The 20,055-nt window shown below is 37.7% G+C and overlaps 1 long non-coding RNA gene and 1 other non-coding gene across 3 annotated transcripts in view; both read left to right on the top strand.

Annotated features, from left to right (window-relative positions):
* Nucleotides 1-15,521, top strand: part of LOC121819986 (uncharacterized) — a 50,111-nt gene extending 34,590 nt beyond the window's left edge. For both annotated transcript variants that reach the window (XR_006060397.2, XR_009601366.1), the window contains 4 exons: nucleotides 2,548-2,624; nucleotides 4,593-4,758; nucleotides 6,584-12,103; nucleotides 14,074-15,521. This is a non-coding gene — a long non-coding RNA (uncharacterized LOC121819986). The remainder of the gene's footprint in view (nucleotides 1-2,547; nucleotides 2,625-4,592; nucleotides 4,759-6,583; nucleotides 12,104-14,073) is intronic.
* LOC114115988 (U6 spliceosomal RNA) lies at nucleotides 1,329-1,435 on the top strand. Its single transcript, XR_003590088.1, has one exon. It is a non-coding gene; the product is annotated as a U6 spliceosomal RNA (small nuclear RNA).
* Nucleotides 15,522-20,055: the final 4,534 nt, after the last annotated feature.

The following is a 20,055-nucleotide window of genomic DNA, read 5'->3' as shown; positions in this document are numbered from 1 at the left end:
TCTCAGTACAGAATTTTAGATTTTTTTCTAGTTCTGTGAAAAATGCCATTGGTAATTTGATATTGTGTTGAACATTGAAGTGTTATTCAATTACCTTTTAATCGTCACTAGTGCTTTTTGCCTTAAGTCTACTTTGTCTAATATCAATAGCTTAAGAAATCATGTCAATGTATGGCAAAACCAATACAGTATTGTAAAGTAAAAATAAAATAAAATAAAGAGCAAAAAAAAAAAGAATGAAAAAGAAAAAGCTAAATGTAGTTTTACTATATAATCTGGTACTTGTGCTTATCTATATCTTGCACAACCGTTACGAGAATGTTAATATACAGAATAACCTGTGTGATAATTAAAAAAAAAAAAAAAAGAGAGATCTCTTTTTATGCAAGTGTTCATCTTGTATATCTTCTTCCATCCTTTAACTCTAAACACTCCTGGCTCCTAATGTTTGTACATGTGTCTTGTAAACAGTATTTAGCTGAAATTCTTATTTTATCTAGACTGACAAGCTTCTTCTCTGAACTGGAGAGTTTTAGTCTAATTACAGTTATATGATTTCTGATGTATTTGTTCCTGTTATATTCCCTACTTTTTTCCCTGCCTTTTAGTTTTCTGTCTCTTTTCATGCTTCCTCTGTATCGTTTTTATTTCCATTCCATATCTTCCTTCTACTAGGTTAGGGAATTTAACTTCTGAGGTGTACACATTTACTAGTCACCCTTTATGTTTCAGTATGGTCACCTAACTTGTCAAAGCCTATAGTTACTCAGTTTCCTTTTCTGCCACACAAATTATACAAAGACCTTAGAATACTTTAATCACTACCCTCCCTATTTATATTCTGTTTTTGCAGTATATTTTAGTTCTAACACTCAAATGAAATTATTAGCACTGCTGTACATAGTGGTAATTCAGATCAGCATTCTTAACCTCAGCACCTTTGACATTTTGGGCCAGATAAATCTTGTTGTAAGGAGCTGTCCTGTACATTGTAGGATGTTTAGCAGCATCCCTAGTGGCTCAGTGGTAAAGAATCTGCCTGCTAATGCAGGAGTCTCAAGAGATGCAGGTTCTATCCCTGTGTTGGGAAGATCACCTGGAGAAGGGAATGGCAACTCGTTCCAGTATTGTTGCCTGGAAATCCCATGAACAGAGGAACCTGGCAGGCTTAGAGTCCACAGGGTTGCAAAGAGTCAGACATGATTGAGCACACACACATGCGCTCAGTGTCATGCTGGTCTCTATACACTGGATGCCGGTAGCATCATTACCTTCCCTAGTTGTCTCAGACAAAAAGGTCTTCAAATATTGTCAGATATTCCCTGCTGGTGCTCGTTTCGGCAGCACATATACTAAAATTGGAACAATACAGAGAAAATTAGCATGGCCTCCGCACGTGGATGACATGCAAATTTGTGAAGCGTTCCATATTTTTTGGCTGATTCATGTTGATATTTGGCAGAAACCAACACAATTCTGTACAACAATTTTCCATCTATTAAAAAATAAATAAATTTAAAATAAAAAAATGAAAGCAAAAAATCATACACAAAAGCCAGTAGCAAAGTGATTGAATACTGTTCCTCTTATATAAAATTTTTGAAAGCACTATAAATTGTATTTCATTCATTGATGCACATATATATGTGGAAATATAAAATAAGAACTGATAGAACAAATATCAAATCCATAATAATGAAGAGTGGAGTGGGAATAGTGGACAATGAAAATTTTTTCTGTTTTTTGGCAATGGAAATTTAAAATGTACTTATAATTGTTCTTTTATTAAAATTAATGAAGCAAATAAAAAAATATGCCCTAGCAGTGGGCATGATTGCTCTTGGTTAAGAACCATCGATTTAGAAACAGCTGCCTATTTAACAATATCTTTTCTCAACATTCTGTCATGTCTCACACCTTTCACCATTTTCTTTCTGCTTGTAATGATAATTTAGAATTTTCTTTAGTGAAATTCAAATGGCAAAAGGTAACAAATCTGGTTTTGTTTTTGGTAAATCTGAGAAAAGCCTTTTTTTGTTGTTGTTATAAAAAGATAATTTATTGGGTATAGAATTCTAGATGAGAGTAATTTTAGCACACTGGATAAATCATTTCACTGTTTGGTGACTTTGCAGCTATTGAGAAAAAAGAGCTATTGGTTTAATTGTTATTCACTTTTAAATAATATTTTTTTTCACTCTGGCTTATTTGAAGAAATTTTTTGGTCTTTTCTACTGATTATTGCTATTATGTGTATAGGAGCATATTTCTTTTTATTTTTCTTGTTTGTGATTTGTTGGGCCTTTTGAGCCCTAGAATTGGTAACATTCAACAGTTTTTGGAAATTCTCAGCTATTGTTTCTTTAAAAGTTGTTTCTTCCCCATTCTATGTTATCTTTCTGGAAGTTAAATGCATATTAGATTTTTTTCATGTTATCCTCCATTTTCTTCTGAATTTTCTTTTACATTTTCCTTCTCTAGGCTCTCATTTTCATATTTCTTTATATTTAAAGAATATAAATGTCTCCTATGTCTTCTGCATTGCAGGTGGATTTTTTACCACGAGCCACTGGGAAACTCATTTTTCATACCACATAAATAGTAGAATTGGTCTGGAAACCCAGGTGAGGGAGTCCTTATGGTTATGATTTCTTATGGGTGATTTTTCTGTCTTCATCTAGTATCTAGTTTCCTTGATATCTCTTCTACACTATGGGTTTCTTTCTATAGACTGTAATCCTTTGGAGTCTCGCACTTTCCATACCAATGCCCCCTGGGCTTTATGTATGTGTTTTCTTCCTTTCTTAAGAACTGTGAAGGGCCTGAGATGTTTATCCTGCTTTTAGCCAATTTTCAAGCAATCAAGTTTCAATCTTGTACCAAGATTCTGGTATAAGACTTGAGACTCTCAGATTAAAGACAGAAAAAATGTAATAGCAATAGGAGTAACCAGAATATCAGCATTTTGCATAGGTTCCCTAAGCCTCCATTTTCACAGGATGGCTTGAAGAGGTATCAGATGACATCTAAACTGCAGTGGATTGTATTATTAGGCGGGAACCCGGAGGTTAGGGAGTCCAGTTCTTTTATAACAGGCATTTAATCATGCTTGTTCTTTTGCTCTGCAGGGAGACCCTATCTCTATCTTTCAAGGATGCTCGGTAAACAAACATTCTTGAAAAGATAGTTTAGAAAAAAGAACAGCTAGTGCCTTCCTCACAACACATGTAGAAACAAGAGAGACCTGTGGGGAATTATCTCCCCCAACGTCTTCAGAATGGAAGGTCAGATTTTAGCAGCTATCCTTAGAATAAAAGCTATTAGTGCTAGCTAACCTCAGAAAATTCCTATTTTATTTTAACCTTTGCAGCTTCTTTACTTTTTTCCCTGGTAAAATGTATACTATATTTTATTCACCATTTTCTAAAACAACAAAAAAAAAATCTCAGATTTCTAGTATGTGATATTGTTGGAAATTAAAGCTTCAAAGTTAATTTATAGAACTTAACATAAGCCAACTACTTATAATAAGCTTTTTTCTTACTGTAATTCTTTAATTGGTCTCCAATATCTGAACTATAAGCAGTTTCTTCATATTTCATTTTCTACTTTGGTATCACAGCATATAGCTTTCCATTTTAAAAATAATTTAATATGCAAAGAAAGATTCATTTTTTAATGTTTTATATAAAAATAATTCTCTGCATAAGCATTTGTAATCTCTTTCTTGAAGAGGAATAGCTGTGCAGATCCTGGTTAAGAGAGAATGGTTCTTATTCTTTCACCTTTTTATGTCTTCATTTTTCCCTTATGTTTTTACAAATAACAACATAAGATGCCTTTACTGCAGTAGTTCTCAGAGTCTTTAATTTGCTAATAGGCCTTGCCTTTATCCAAAAAGGGGGGCATTCTACAAGTATTTCCCAAATTAAATTGACCATGGAACCTCTTTTCCCAGGAATACCTATTGGTACCTTGGGAATTAGTCTGTTTTATGGATCCCAGATTCAGAATATGTACATTAGACCATACTGCTTATAAAGATGAGACAAATTCAAGGTCTAGTCTTTCTTTAGTGTGTCATTGAGTTACCAGAAGTGCTTTGAACCCAGCAGGATATAAAGGGAGGGGTTGTGCATGTGGTTTTTACCTTAGTGTCTGTCTTGAAGTTCATGGATATTCCTACAGCTTTAAGTTGTTGGGTACATCCTCCTCCCACCACACCCTGTGGGGACAGTTGGAATGTTTGCAAAAGAGAAATCAACAAAGTATAATTTCCACATGGTGAGAGTAAAGCTATAACATGGCCTCGTCTTTTGTTTCCAAAGTGCAGTGCAAAGAGCACACAGTGTAGAGAATGTTAGTTACAGGAATCACAGCCTCCAGAGGCATTCATTGATCAAGAGTCAGTTACAGAGAATTTATTATCACCCTACTAATAATAGAGCATTTTTTTGATGGGTCATCCTCGGAAATAACACTGTTGTATGGAATACATCTTTTGTGTACTGAAAGTTGTTGTAATGAGACTGCTTTAATTAATATTTTTTAATATATAAAAATGAGGCTGATTCCTACTTCTTTTTCAATAGGAATGCTTTATTTGGCAGACTTTACATATAAAAAAAGAATATATAAATAAAGCAGCTGATTTGACCTGGCAAACGTCGATTCCAATTCAGCGTACTTTCCCTATTTATAAAGTGCAGTAAAAATGTTGGCCTTTAGAAACTGATATTCCCTGGGTGAGCAAGTGTGGTAAGGCTTTTTTTTTTTTTTTTTCTGTTGTTGTTATTATTATCACTCTTTTAAAAAATGTAAGAGAAAAATCTCCAAATAAAAGCTAATATAATGTTTTGATGCTTATAAAAAAGGGAAAAAATGATTTTTAAATGACTTGTTAAAGACTGTGACCCCAAATGGTGACTGCAGGCCTGGTGCAGGCTAGTATATGTGCTACTATAATCTTGCTTGAGGCTCATAAATCTTGCATTATTTGGAGTAAGTGTAGACACTCCAAAATGAATTTCGAGGCAAATGTGCATGTGTTTCTGGGCACAGGCCGGGTGGAGGGAATGCTGTGATCATGTCTCAAAAAATTCTAATCATCTGGCCTTATAATGAATGGATTAGTTCCTCCATTCTGCCAATAGAACATGAGCATAAGAAAACTTTGAAGTGCGGGAGGCAATGGCAAAGAAAACAGTAAACTGTTCATGTGAGACTGGCCTGATGCTTGGTGATTAAGAGATGAAGACCCCACGGGTCAGCTCCCCATAGGTACAAACAGATGTTTGCACTGTTTCACAGCTGCTAAATATGATATAAATCCAAAGAATTTTTCTTGTTTTTATAAAGGAAAAAAATACCCAGACAGCAAATTTTTGGTCATTCAGATACTCTTACCAAATGACATCTGGTTTCTGTACTGCTTATTTAAGCAATCCTTAAAAAAAATGTTTGCCAAGGGGAGTAACTCTAAACTTTCAGTCCTTCACCATACATAACAGTACAGTTTAAATTACAGTGTGGCATGCAGAGTTTATTCTGAGCAATGCTGTTCTTTATTTCTTAACTAGCAAGTTTTATTTTCAAGAGAATGGGTTAGATATTATGTAATTAGTTAAGGGAAATCTATGATGAAGTTACATTTAAAATATCTAGGATTCTTCTCCTAATGATGGCAAAGAAAATGAATTAATTGCTTCCATATGTTAAGCATGGTGGTGAGCAAGGTTAAACTATACAATTCCCTAAAATAAAATGCCAGCAATGTAGCAAGAGAATATTTTGACTTGCATCAAGGTGAGAGAACATGAAAGGCAGAAAGGAAGCAGTGACAGGTTGAAGGTCAAGATGGAAATGAATCTTAATAAATGACTTGCCTAAATCTTCAGAGAAGAACCAGATTTTTTGCCATCCTTATATCTGTTACACCTTTGAGTTTACATACAGAAGTTGGTTTATTATTATGCCCAACATGTTTGTATTGATTGTCACCCTCCAAGATGTCTATTTTGAAGGATCTAACACCCAAGTTTACAGGTTTGCTTTCTGAATATTTTCTACCTCAACCTTTGTGTCTAACATTGATCTACAGTTTCATTAGAGCTTTCATTCAGTGAATCTCCCAGAGCTTAGCACTGAAACAGAAAATGTGATAATTCCAGAACAAATTTGGCAATTAGCAGCGTTCCTCCTTTCAGGTTTTACATCATTATTTGGCCTGATACTGTAATTCCAGTCTGATATTAATAAAGAGTAAGCAGTCTGACAAGTCCAACTTTGTTGGAGAGTTCTTACCCAAAGATTTGCTAGGTCTGTAGAGTATTCAAAACCAATCCAGTGGGAGTTGCTCAGAGTGAAGATAATGTACTGCATGGCCTTTTCTTTTTAAAAGATCAGTTTGTTTTTTGAGTACTAGGTTCTTGCCATTATGTGATACAGGGTCTATCAGAACTGAATTTATAGAAGGGTGATATTTTTTTCTATTGTGTTTTACTTTGCAAAGTTTGGTTATGAGTTAATCTTAGGTTTCAACATCAAGTCTAATTCACTGGTTCATTTGCTTTTTCTTTTTTAGGAATGTTGCCTTGCCCCAGATCCCATGATGAGGTTTATCCTATCTTTAGCATACCTCATTTTCATGTTTACTAAATTTGGGAAACATCTCATGTCAAACTTTCTCATATACACCATCTGTGAGTGAAAGTCCCAGGTGGGGGCTTATAAAGAGGCTTCATGAAATCATGGCTGAGGAGTCCCATATTCAAGATGACACTGAACTGTGTACAGCTAAACCCCCCACCTCCACGCCCCCAGTGCCAAGTTCTCCTTATCACTAACAGCTTCCTATTGATGTCAGTGAGACTAAATATGCAAAGGAAACATGAAGCTCTTCATTCCCTGAGAACCAGGATATTTAGATTGTGCAAATCCCTGAACCCTAAAATGGATTTAATCAGCCCAATTCACATCATAAATATCATGTTGCAAGGACACACATGTGCTGGAACAGATAGGAGATTTCATTTTAACTTCTAAATTTGCAAAATTATGCCTGTGGGCCATCAATTTTTCTTGGACACTCAGGGACTTCATGGCAAGAGGAATTCTTGAGGGACTCCATGCCAAGAGGAATTCTTACAGTGAGTAAGACCATGCCTTTTATTGAGAAGAGAGCTGTTTCCTCTGTTATCAAAGATACCATATTTCATCTTCTAGAACCCTCTTAGCAGTTCTTCCTGCCTGTTTTCCCCAGACTATTCTGAAGAACGGCTAGGCGATCTTTTGCAAGGTCTATTTCTATTCTTTATCTTTTCTCTCTCCTGTCTCTCTCTCTCGTCCCCTCCCCACTCCCTCCCTTCTTCCTGACTTCCTCCCTACTTCCCTCCTTTTCTTCCTTCCTCCCTTCGTTCCTTCCTCCCTTCTTCTCTCTCCTGCTCTCTTCCCAATAACCTTTAATATACAGTGATTCCCTATTGAATCCCATCTAAATATGGAAGAATAACTGAGGCTAGTTTTTTAATTAAAGTTCTTATTTTGAAATAATTTTAGTCACAAGTAGTTATAAATAATAATGCAGAGAAAGCCCCTGTACACTTCTCAGATAGAGACATCTTGCAAAACAATTGTAGTACACTATCATAACCAGGATTAGACATTAATACAGTCAAGATACAGAATATTTCTCTCATTATGAAAATCCCTCATTTTGCCTTTTATACCTGTAATCCACTATCCTTCCACCTCAGCTTCCTCCTTAACTACTGGCAACCATGAATTGATTTCTACAGTTTTGTTTTTTTTTTTCCTTTCCAGTTGCTGATCTCTTAATTTCAAATGCATTTCAAATATCCTGCACTTGTACTCTTGTCCTCTTATGATTACTAGTTTTGATACGATATTTGTGTGTGGATGATTTTCTACCTTAACTGTATGTTTGCCTTTACTGGTGAGTTTTTCCATTTGTGATTTTTCTTGTTTCTAATTGTGGCCTTTTCTACTTAGAAAAGTTCATTTAACTTGTTTGATGGTTTAGTCACTATATTGTGTCTGACTCTTGAGACCCCATGGACTGTAGCCCACCAGGCTCCTCTGTCCATGAGATTTCCCAGGCAAGAATACTGGAGTGTGTTGCCATTTCCTTCTCCAGGGGATCTTCCCAACCCAGGGATTCTCCTGCATTGCAGGTGGATTCTTTACCAACTGAGTCACCAGGGAAGCTTGTTCGGTGGTGCAGAATTCTCTTAGCTTTTGCTTGTCTGTAAAGCTTTTGATTTCTCTGTCAAATCTGAACAGTAGTCTTGCTGGGTAGAATATTCTTGGTTATAGGTTCTCCCCTTTCATCACGTTAAAGATCTTGTGCCAAATATCAGAGTTTCTGCCAAAAAAATTAGCTGATAGTCTTTGGGGATTCCCTTATACGCTATTTGTTGTTTCTCCCTTGTTGCTTTTAGTATTTTTTCTCTGTTTTTAAGTTTTGTCAGTTTGATTACTATGTGTTTTGGTGTGTTCCTCCTTGAGTTTGTTCTGTATGGGACTCTCTGTGCTTCCTGGATGAATGATTCCTTTCTTTTCCATGGTAGAGAAGTTTTCAGGTATTATCTATTTAGATAATTTCTCAGGCCTTTTCTCTCTCTCTTCTTTCATGACCCTTGTAATGTGAATGTTGGTGTGTTTGATGTTGTCCCAGAGGTCTCTTAAATGGTCTTCATTCATTTCATTCTTTATTCTGGCCTGTGGCAATGATTTCCACCACTCTGTCTTCCAGCCCACCAGTGTATTCTTTTGCCTCATTTATTCTGCTATTGATCCTTCTAGTGTATTTTTCATTTCAACTATTGTATTATTCAACTCTATTTGGTTGTTCTTTATGTTTTCTAACTCTTGGCTAAAACTTCTTATAACTTCTTACTGTGTGCATTCATTCTTTTCCCAAGCCCTTGAATCCTTTTTATGATCATTACTCAACTATTTCTCAGGTTGATTGACTATCTCCATTTCACTTCTGAGATTTTATTTTGTGCCTTCATCGGGACATATTCCTTTGCTGTCTCAAATTGTTTAAATTTCTATTTGTATTTTTATACATGTAGTAAGTTAGTTCTGTTTCTTGACCTTGGAGAAGTGACCCTCTGTGGGGGATGTCCTGTGTGTCCCAGCAGTGCACTCCCCTCTCATCACGTAATGGCCAGGGACAAGCTGGTCCCAGGATAGTTTCTGACCTGTGTTTGGAGACTCACTTCTGCAGCCTGCAAAACTGTAGTTTCCTTGCTTCTGGTGTCTGCCCTCTGGTGGGTGAGGCTGGTCTAGAGGTTTGTGCAGGCTTCCTGGCAGGAGGGCCTGATCCATAAGCTTCTGTAGGAATGGCCAATGTCCAGAACACTGATAATACCAAATGCTGGTGAGGGTGAGGAGCAATAGGGACTTTCAGTCATTGCTTCAGCTAAGCAGCCCAGAGGCCCCACCTGGATCTTCAGGGGACCTTATACACCAGGAAATATGAGGAACGTGTGTCAGGCAGAGGTGCCTGTGTTTTGCTTTGCATCCAGAGATGGGCTGCAGCGAAGATCTGGCCCTGGAGACAGTGGAAGGTGATGGACTGATTGGGATGCTCCTTGCCCATTGCTGTACTGCCCTAGGCTACTAATTTTGTCCTTTTGAAATTGTTATGTAAATAAACACACAGTACATAATTTTGGGGGATTAGGTTTGTTTTTTTTTCCCACTGAGCATAATTTTCTGGACATTGAGTCAAGTTATTTTGATGTTCTTTTTTATTGGTGAGTAGTATTCTTTGGTGGGTTTCCTTGGTGGCTCAGTGATCAAGAATCTGCCTGCCAATGCTGGGGATGTGGGTTCAATCCCTGGTTTGGGAAGATCCCCTGGAGAAGGGAATGGCAACCCACTCCAGTATCTTGCCCGGAAAGTTTCCTGGACAGAGGAGCCTGCGGGCTACAGTCCATGGGCTCGCAAAAGAGTCGAACACTTAGCGACTTAGCGACTAAACAACAATATTCCATGGTATAGATATACCATAGTTTGTTTAGTCATTCACCAGGTGAAAGACATCTGGGTGGTTTCCAGTTTTTTGTGACTAAGCTGCTATGAACATTTGTGTACAGGTGTGTGTGTGTGTGAGTATAGTTTTTGTTTTTCAGGGATAAATACTCAAGAGTATAACTTGCAGGTCATATGGTAGTTGCATGTTTAGCTTTATAAGAAACTGCAAGACTGTTTTCCAAAGTGGCTGTACCATTGTCCTTTCCTGTCAACAGTAACATTGAGTTATACAGCCTGTCTGTGTTGGGTGTTGTCATTATTTCTTATATTAGCTATTCTGATATATGTGTAGTGATATCTCATTGTGGTTTTAGTGCATATTTCTATAATGGCTAATGAAGTTGAATATCTTTTTATTTTCTCAGTTGCCATCTGTATATTCTCTTTGTTAATATCATTTGCCCATTTTGTAACTGGACTTTTTTTACTGTTGAGTTTTGAGAGTTCTTTATATTTTCTAGACACTAATCCTTTGTTGGATAAGTGATTTACAAATATTTCATCCCAGTTTATAGCTTGTTTTTTCCTTCTCTTAACAGGGTCTCAAGCAGAGCAAAAATTTTTTATCTTTGATGAAGTCCAATTTATCTATTTTTCCTTCTACAGTTTATGCTTTTAATGTCAAGTGTAGGAATGCTTTGCCTGGGGCTATGTTCTGAAGATTTTTCCTATTTTTTTTCCTAAAAGTTTTAAGGTTTGTGAAGTTATAGCTATATAGTTTATAAGCTATATGCATAACTTATCATCAAAGCCTACTGCTGTTGACATCTTACAAGTTTGAATAAGGTACAGAAACAGTACCTCCCTTTACTCTATTTATATCAATAATATAATTGTCTTAAGTAAGTATTTACTACTAATATATTTAGAACCACATCAGTCAGTGTTGTAATTTTTACTATCATTATTGAACATGACTTAGAAAACTCAAGATGAAAAGTTTATTATATTTACCCATATTTTTGCTTACTCTATTCTTTCTTCCTTCTTCCTGTTGTAGGTTCTTATTTTTATCATTTCCTTTCAGTTCAAAAAACTTTCTTCAGTCATTAACTTATGTTAGGTATCCTGGCAACAGATTCTTTTGGTTGTCTTTCATCTGAGAACATCTTGATTTCTAACATAGTAATAATTCTTTTTACAAATTATTGGTTTTTACTATAGGGACAAATTACTCTTATAGGTGAGTTTCAAGTCTCATCAACTAAAGAAGCTACTTGCCTAATGTTTAGGACCACTTACAGCTGGTGGTAGGTAAGCAATAATAATCTATGTTGTTCAGACCATGCACTGGGAAGACAGAAGATTGGTACAACTTTGCAGCTTCATGTAGGTTCATAATTTTTGTGTGACTGCTCAAAAATGCATTTTAAATGCAGGTATTTAAATAGATGTATTTTATGTTAGTTACCACATATAGAGAATTATGGCAGAAGGTAGTCTAGGAAGTGGAGGCTTGAGCTCCACCATTTCTCATGAGTTATTTGAGGCTCTGCCTTTTTGGATGGTTAGTTTAATAGTTGATCACAAGTAAATGCCTTTCTGAAAAGTCATTGATTTTTATCAATTTCTTTGAAAAACAAGTATTTCTTTCCTTTTGATGTTAAAGTATGCATACCTATCATTTTGGAAAGTGAGTTTCTGGAAATACGAACTTTCAAATATAATAGAAAGTAATCAAAAGAAATAGGTACTAGAAATGCTTTTACGAGTTAACTCATATTTTTGATACTTACTTTGTAGCAGGCATGGTGCTAGTTGCTTCATATACGTGTCTCATTTAATTCTCAAAAAGACTTGAAGTTCACGCAGCTATTGAGAGATGGGTTCTGGGTTTGAATCCAGATCTGTGTGACCGTAAAGCACCTACCTGTTTTTCTTCTACACCCTGGCACCATCTTGTAGCGCTTTGCCATTTGCCTATGCTAGGTTATCCTGTTCCCATGGCATCTATGGCTACTGCTGGAGTGAAGGATCCTGAATTGAACATAATGAAATCTGTTAACATAATGAAACGTAATGAAATCTGTTAAAATATGTAAGTAATACCTTTGTAAGTTTTTAAAAAATGAGTATATGTACCTTTAGATTTGAAATTTTTAATCTGAAATAGGAGTGCAAGGTTGGATTTGACATTCTTGTTGTAGAGGTCACAGTGGGTTCTATACAGAGGAACTGTGGATGTGGGAGCAACCTGGGCCAGTGGGTTCTAATTCTGGGGTGTAACTTTCGATTCACAGAACCATTTTTCTTGGAGATCATTCTACAAGAATGTGAATTTATGGCCTGTATAATTAGTAATTATATCCAGTAAATGAAAATGACATCATGTATGTTGGGCTGGGAGTCTAAAATTGCAGAAAGATGCCAAGGAAGAATGTTCATGGTAAAAATTAGGACCGCTAGTCATTCATTGTTGAGCTTGGAGATTAGATGACAGTGCTGTGCATATAAATAATTCCCATCCATGGAAACATGCTGCTGCTGCTGCTGCTAAGTCGCCTCAGTCATGTCCGAATCTGTGCGACCCCATAGACGGCAGCCCACCAGGCTCCCCCGTCCCTGGGACTCTCCAGGCAAGAACACTGGAGTGGGTTGCCATTTCCTTCTCCAATGCATGAAGGTGAAACGTGAAAGTGAAGTCGCTCAGTCGTATCCAACTCTTAGTGACCCCATGGACTGCAGCCTACCAGGCTCCTCCATCCATGGAATTTCCCAGGCAAGAGTACTGGAGTGGGGTGCCATTGCCTCCTCCATGGAAACATGCAATACCTTTTTTTTTTTTTTGCCCAGCGTATATTAAACACCAACATCCTAGTAATAAATCCCACGGTGTAGATTTAACCTTCACTCATTTTCTTTTCGGAGAAGGTAATGGCAGCCCACTCCAGTACTCTTGCCTGGAAAATACCATGGGCGGAGGAGCCTAGTAGGCTACAGTCCATGGGGTCACGAAGAGTCAGACATGACTGAGCGACTTCACTTTCACTTTTCACTTTCATGCGCTGGAGAAGGAAATGGCAACCCACTCCAGTGTTCTTGCCTGGAGAATCCCAGGGACGGGGGAGCCTGGTGGGCTGCCGTCTATGGGGTCGCATAGAGTCGGACACGACTGAAGCAACTTAGCAGCAGTAGCAGTAGCAGCAGCAGCATTTTCTTTTATACTCCATTTTTCCCTCTCCCAAGTATACCCTCCATTCCCTTTATTAAGATTTACTAATAGTAATCCCATGTTAGAAGAGAGGGCTGTGAAGTATTTGATTAAGAGAACAGGTTTGTGTCAGACAAACCTGTTTTAAACTTGATTCTACAATTTTCTGTGTCCCCTTAAGCAAGTAACCTAAAGAGATTAGGTCCCAGTTTTCTCATATGAAACAGGAATAATAATCATATTTATCTTGTAAGACTATGATGGGATTACATGAAATAACATATAGAACTTAGTGTGGCGCAAAGTACTCTGTAAGTGACAGCTGTTATCATTAGCTATTATTTATTTTTTGGAGAAGAGCATGACAACCCACTCCAGTATTATTGTAAGTAACTTGGAATTAAAAGTCAGCTGGTTTTGTCTTCAAACTTGAGTCTACCAGCCTTAAGTAGTTGGAAGTTTCCTGAACCCAGAAAGAATGAACACAGCCACCAAAGTGTATCCAAATTTAGTGTACATAGGGGTGGCAGAAGTCATATATGAGACCCATTAGAACAGTTTACTGATGTTTTGTGTTAGAAGATAGCTAATTCATTTAACCATCATTGTCTGTGTACCTACTCAGTACAACGTGCTAGACATTTTTCTGACTCTGGTATTGTTCACAGTCCATTTTGCAAATCAAATTCATCCATTTCAATGTTACCCAACTTCTTTTTCTCAGCTAACTATGGATGAATATATATGAGGTATCTGCTAACTCAAATATCAGAAAACTGTTCTCTCTCCATATATATGATGTTGCTTGGATTTAGAGATCAAATTTTGAGATTCCCACTGGGCTTATCTCTTTGCAGGTGGGAAAGCCTCAGTCACCAGTGAAGCCAGTGAACTTGGTGGCCACTGTGAGCAAGTCTGGCCCCTCTCCAGGAAAGAGGCCTGGGAGTTCCCCTCCTGACCCGCTCAGAAATGTGTGGTCTCACACCAGAGTTCCGTGCTTGTGTCCTTTGGGGAAACACAGACGTGGTTGGGGTGGGCTGAGCTATCTTGCTCTCTCCGTGTGCTGAGTGTCTCATATCACAGAGAGAAAGGAGCTGATGAAGCATTCATCAGTCTGTGTTTAGTAAGACAGCGGCTGTGGCTTCATTGCAATAAAGTGTTAATCTCCTTCATCTGTTTTCATTTTGCTAATCTACTACAGCAGGCACAAAAAACTAAATTTGTTAATTAAATGTCCCACTCTCCGAAGGAAGACACTTGGAAAATGGAAAAATATTCATTAGCAGCAGGGAAAAAAAAAGAAGCCAGAGGATAATTTGAAATCTTGAAACTTCTGCAGTTGGAATAACAATAAAAAGAGGAGAGATGGCCATAAAATAGTCTGTTCTTGGCATTGTTTAATTGGCCTATTTATTTTTCTGTCTCCGAAGCTGTCTTTAGTGACACCTACTGATAAGAGCCAATCGGAACCGTAGCTGAATTCCTTCGGGCTGGACCTGCCAACAAACTGCTCAGCCCTCCAGATGTTGCTGCTTTGTGAGAAATGAGAACTCTATAAACCAGGCTCACCCTTCCTCCTGGGGTGAACGCAAAGACAGTCTGATATGGAAAATCGCTGCTCAGCACCATGAACAATGCGCTCCAATGAGGGGATGGGCCAGTTCTTATTTGTCTTGGTGGAACAGACAGCCATGGAACCTAATGCAAGAATTTCAGCTGGCAACCATTCAAAATGTGACTATACATTGAAATCGCTCAACAAAAGGAGGGCTTTTTAGCTAGAAAAAGTCCAACAGTGGATTTAAACAAATACCTAGGATAATTTACAGAGAAGGTTAAAGGTGGAGCATACACCATTACCTTAGGTTGAACATGTCTCTACCTCTTTGTCTTTTTCAGATTCCATTCTTTTGTGTTATGTAACAAATGAGAAAGATGCTGCAGTGAATAGCCTCATGGCACATCCTAACTGTCAATGAGTGATAGTCCATGAGCACTGGTAGTTCTGGGAATAGAATAAAATGAGCTAAAGTGAATTCATTCTTGTCCTCTGGACCAGAGTGTCCCAATCTTTCTTTGTACCAGACACACTAGTGACCTCGCTGTGAAATGAGAAAATGGATCATTCTTCTTTTTCCCTGAGCCAGTCCCTCAGCCAGTTGTCTGTCTGTCCTTATCTTCTACCTCCACCTACATTATACACACTCATGCACCCCATGACAACTGATTAAGGCCAGCCTCAATATATGATGAGACACTCATCTTTTCATGATGTAATCTCCAAATAAATAAGCCTTTTGACTCATGTAATGGGTATTCTTCTTACTTATGATATTTACTTGTTAATTTATTACTTATTAGATGTTTACTTATGATATTTGACTTAATAAGTTAATCTCACATATATACTTACAATCACATCTTATATGTAAAGATACATTATTTGAGAACCAACTTCTTGAGTTCACATGTGACATAGTTTTTATTTGAACTCTTTACATCAACCTTGGTGACAGTCAAGATGTAACAGAGCCTTTGTCAGTAGAGCTATTTTTTCAAACCACCTAGTATAGTTTCCTAGAGTCTGTTGCCATCATTTTGATTTCATGTTTTGAATCTGAATGTGAAATACAGTACTGCAAATTTTATTCCAGCCACATGTACCCATTTGCATAGTATTGGGATTTTTAAAAAAATCACCCTGTGGTCCCTACAATAGAACCACTTAAGTGAACCTTGAAAGTCTCATTAACTTGAGAGCCAACATGCGGATTTTTCAAACATCCAGCAATAATGACTAAATCTGTGGTAATTTTTTCTTTTTAAAATACTGTTTATATCAGATAACTTCTGCAGACTTCTAAAGCTAGCACTGATTGAGCCTGTTTCAGTCTAATGAGTCTCCATCCAGTGGCATTTGTTGTTTAGAATAAAGTAATTGAGAAAGCATCCCCATTATATACTTGGCAAATATTCCATATAAGGTGACTCTTTTATAAGAGATTTGAGGGGAAATTTTGCCTTATAATCATTCAGCATATTCAGTATATTCAAACATTACCACATGCCATCTCTTCTTTCTATAAAGTCTACTATCATATCTACACCCCAAGTTCCTACTAAGAAGTTGGCAGAAAGAAATATTAATCTCTGAGGATGACTTTGTGTCTTATAGAATTAGGAGGTACTGGTGAAGAAATGATGCTTCAGATGCCAGCTGTCTAAGATTATAGTCTCCTCAGATAATTTCAAAACAGGACAGATGTAGAGTACGACAAATAAGTAATGGTGTAAGAATGAAATGGTAAGCCTAAAAAAACCAATATTTTGATGAATTGCTCCTGGTATTGGGTGAACGGATGTTTGAGTAGATTATCAGAGTGAGGGAAAAGTATTATCTCCTTTTGTATTTAATCCTGGAGGACTTTGTGGAGGAAGAGGAATTTTTGGCCTTTGATTTGAGAAGTGAGACTGGGTAAAGTATTGTAGAATAGGTCCAGAGGAAACAGTATGTATAAATGGTTATAGGAAAGTTCAGTTGGACTACGAAGGAGGTTGACTAACACGAAGCAGAAGCTGAGGGGAGAAGAAAGAAGCTGATAAATTGGGGTTGGTAGTTGATAGGCACTTCAACTGAACAGAGAAGAAAATGGGAAGTTTATTAGCTTAGAAAAGAAGGGGAAGTAGATTTATAACGATAATTAAGGAGGATGGCTATTAGAATGTGATGTTGATGGAAGGTGAGGGCTGAAAAAAGACCTAAAGGTCATCGCAGAATAGAGAACAGTCATCTAACTTGGAAAGACATGATGAGATAGGCTGCTAAGGTTTTTCCCTGAGGTTTGGGAAGAGTATAGAAGATATGTATATTAATGATATTTATGTTATTAAATTAGGTTATACTTTTCACACACATGTGTAACTAAGTTTATTTGTGTCAGGTCTATTTATTTGTAAATACTTTGGAGATTAGATGCTCAAGTCATAGAATGTAGTCAGATATCACCTGTCAGTCATTTTATTAGTCAAAAAGTACTTAGGGTATATTCAATGAATGCTTGTTACACCTAACTGTGTGCTTGGGTCTATACAATGAATGTGGTAAGTCACTTCAGTCATGTTTGACTCTTTGCGACCTAATGACCTGTAGCCCTTACGATTATACAGTGGAAGTGAGAAATAGATTTAAGGGACTAGATCTGGTAGACAGAGAACCTGATGAACTATGGACGGAGGTTGGTGATATTGTACAGGAGACAGGTATCAAGACCATCTCCAAGAAAAAGACATGCAAAAAAGCAAAATGGCTGTCTGAGGAGGCCTTACAAATAGCTGTGAAGAGAAGAGAAGAGAAAAACAAAGGAGAGAAGGAAAGATATACCCATTTGAATGCAGAGTTCCAAAGAATAGCAAGGAGAGATAAGAAAGCCTTCCTCAGTGATCAATGCAAAGAAATAGAGGAAAAAAATAGAATGGGAAAGACTAGAGATCTCTTCAAGAAAATTAGAGATACCAAGGGAAATTTTCATGCAAAGATGGGCTCAATAAAGGACAGAAATGGTAGGGACCTAACAGAAGCAGAAGACATTAGGAAGACGTGGCAAGAATACATAGAAGAACAGTACAAAAAAGATCTTCACGACCCAGATAATCATGATTGTGTGATCACTCACCTAGAGCCAGACATCCTGGAATGTGAAGTCAAGTGGGCCTTAGGAAGCATCACTGAGAACAAAGCTAGTGGAGGTGATGGAATTCCAGTTGAGCTATTTCAAATCCTAAAAGATGATGCTGTGAAAGTGCTACCCTCCATATGGCAACAAATTTGGAAAACTCAGCAGTGGCCACTCACAGCAGTTCACTGGAAAAGGTCAGTTTTCATTCCAGCCCCAAAGAAAGGCAGTGCCAAAAATGGTCAAACTACTACACAATTGCACTCATCTCACATGCTAGTAAAGTAATGCTCAACATTCTCCAAGCCAGGCTTTAGCAATATGTGAACCATGAACTTCTAGATGTTCCAGCTGGTTTTAGAAAAGGCAGAGGCACCAGAGATCAAATTTCCAACATCTACTGGATCATCAGAAAAGCAAGAGAATTCCACAAAAATATCTATTTCTGCTTGACTATGCCAAAGCCTTTAACTGTGTGGATCATAATAAACTGTGGAAAATTCTGAAAGAGATGGGAATACCAGACCACCTGATCTTCCTCTTGAGAAATCTGTATGCAGGTCAGAAAGCAACAATTAGAACTGAACATGGAACAACAGACTGGTTCCAAATAGGAAAAGAAGTACGTCAAGGCTGAATATTGTCACCCTGCTTATTTAACTTATATGCAGAGTACATCATGAGAAACACGTGCTGGAGGAAGCACAAGCTGGAATCAAGATTGCTGGGAGAAATATTAATAACCTCAGATATGCAGATGATACCACCCTTATGGCAGAAAGTGAAGAACTAGAGAGCCTCTTGATAAAAGTGAAAGAGGAGAGTGAAAAAGTTGGCTTAAAGCTCAACATTCAGAAAACAAAGATCATGGCATCTGGTCCCATCACTTCATGGGAAATAGATGGGGAAACAGTGGCTGGCTTAATTTTTCTGGGCTCGAAAATCACTGCAGATGGTGATTGTAGCCATAAAATTAAAAGATGCTTACTCCTTGGAAGGAAAGTTATGACCAACATAGATAGTATATTAAAAAGCAGAGACATTACTTTGCCAACAAAGGTCCATCTAGTCAAGGCTATGATTTTTCCAGTGGTCATGTATGGATGTGAGAGTTGGACTATAAAGAAAGCTGAGTGCAGAAGAATTAATGCTTTTGAACTGTGGTATTGGAGAAGACTCTTGAGAGTCCCTTGGACTGCAAGGAGATCCAACCAGTCCATTCTAAAGGAGATCAGTCCTGGGTGTTCATTGGAAGGACTGATGTTGAAGCTGAAACTCCAATACTTTGGCCACTTGATGCAGAGAGCTGACTCATTTCAAGACTCTGATGCTGGGAAAGATTGAGGGCAGGAGGAGAAGGGGACGACAGAGGATGAGATGGCTGGATGGCATCACCGACTAATGGACATGGGTTTGGGTGGACTCCAGGAGTTGGTGATGGACAGGGAGGCCTGGTGTGCTGTGGTTCATGGGGTTGCAAAGAGACGGACATGACTGAGCGACAGAACTGAACTGAACTGAGTTACTCTACAATATTGTGGGTTTTTTTTTTTTTGCCATACATTGACATGAATCAGCCATGTGTTCCCCCATCCTGAACCCTCCTCCCACCTCCTTCCCCATCCCATCCCTCTGGGTTGTCTCAGTTCACTGACTTTGAGTGCCTTGTTTCATACATTGAACTTGGACTAGTCATCTATTTCACATAGGGTAATATACATGTTTCAATGCTATTCTCTCAAATCATCCCACCCTTGCTTTCTCCCACAGAGTCCAAAAGCCTGTTCTTTGTGTCTCTTTTGCTGTCTCACATATAGGGTCATCATTACCATCTTTCTAAATTCCATATACATGTTTTAATAGACTATATTGATGTTTTCCTTTCTGACTTACTTCACTCTGGGTAATAGGCTCCAGATTCATTCACCTCATTAGAACTGATTCAAATGCATTCTTTTTAATAGTTGAGTAATATTCTATTGTGTATATGTACCACAACTTTCTTATCCATTCATCTGCTGATGGACATCTAGGTTGCTTCCATGTCCTAGCTATTTTAAACAGTGCTGCAATGAGCATTGGGGTGCATGTGTCTCTTTCAATTCTGGTTTCCTTGGTGTGTATGCTCAGCAGTGGGACTGCTGGGTTGTATGGCAGTTCTATTTC

Source organism: Ovis aries, chromosome 7 (assembly GCF_016772045.2).
Source record: "Ovis aries strain OAR_USU_Benz2616 breed Rambouillet chromosome 7, ARS-UI_Ramb_v3.0, whole genome shotgun sequence".
In the NCBI taxonomy this organism is placed as follows: domain Eukaryota; kingdom Metazoa; phylum Chordata; class Mammalia; order Artiodactyla; family Bovidae; genus Ovis; species Ovis aries.
This window is presented reverse-complemented; position numbering and strand designations above follow the sequence as displayed.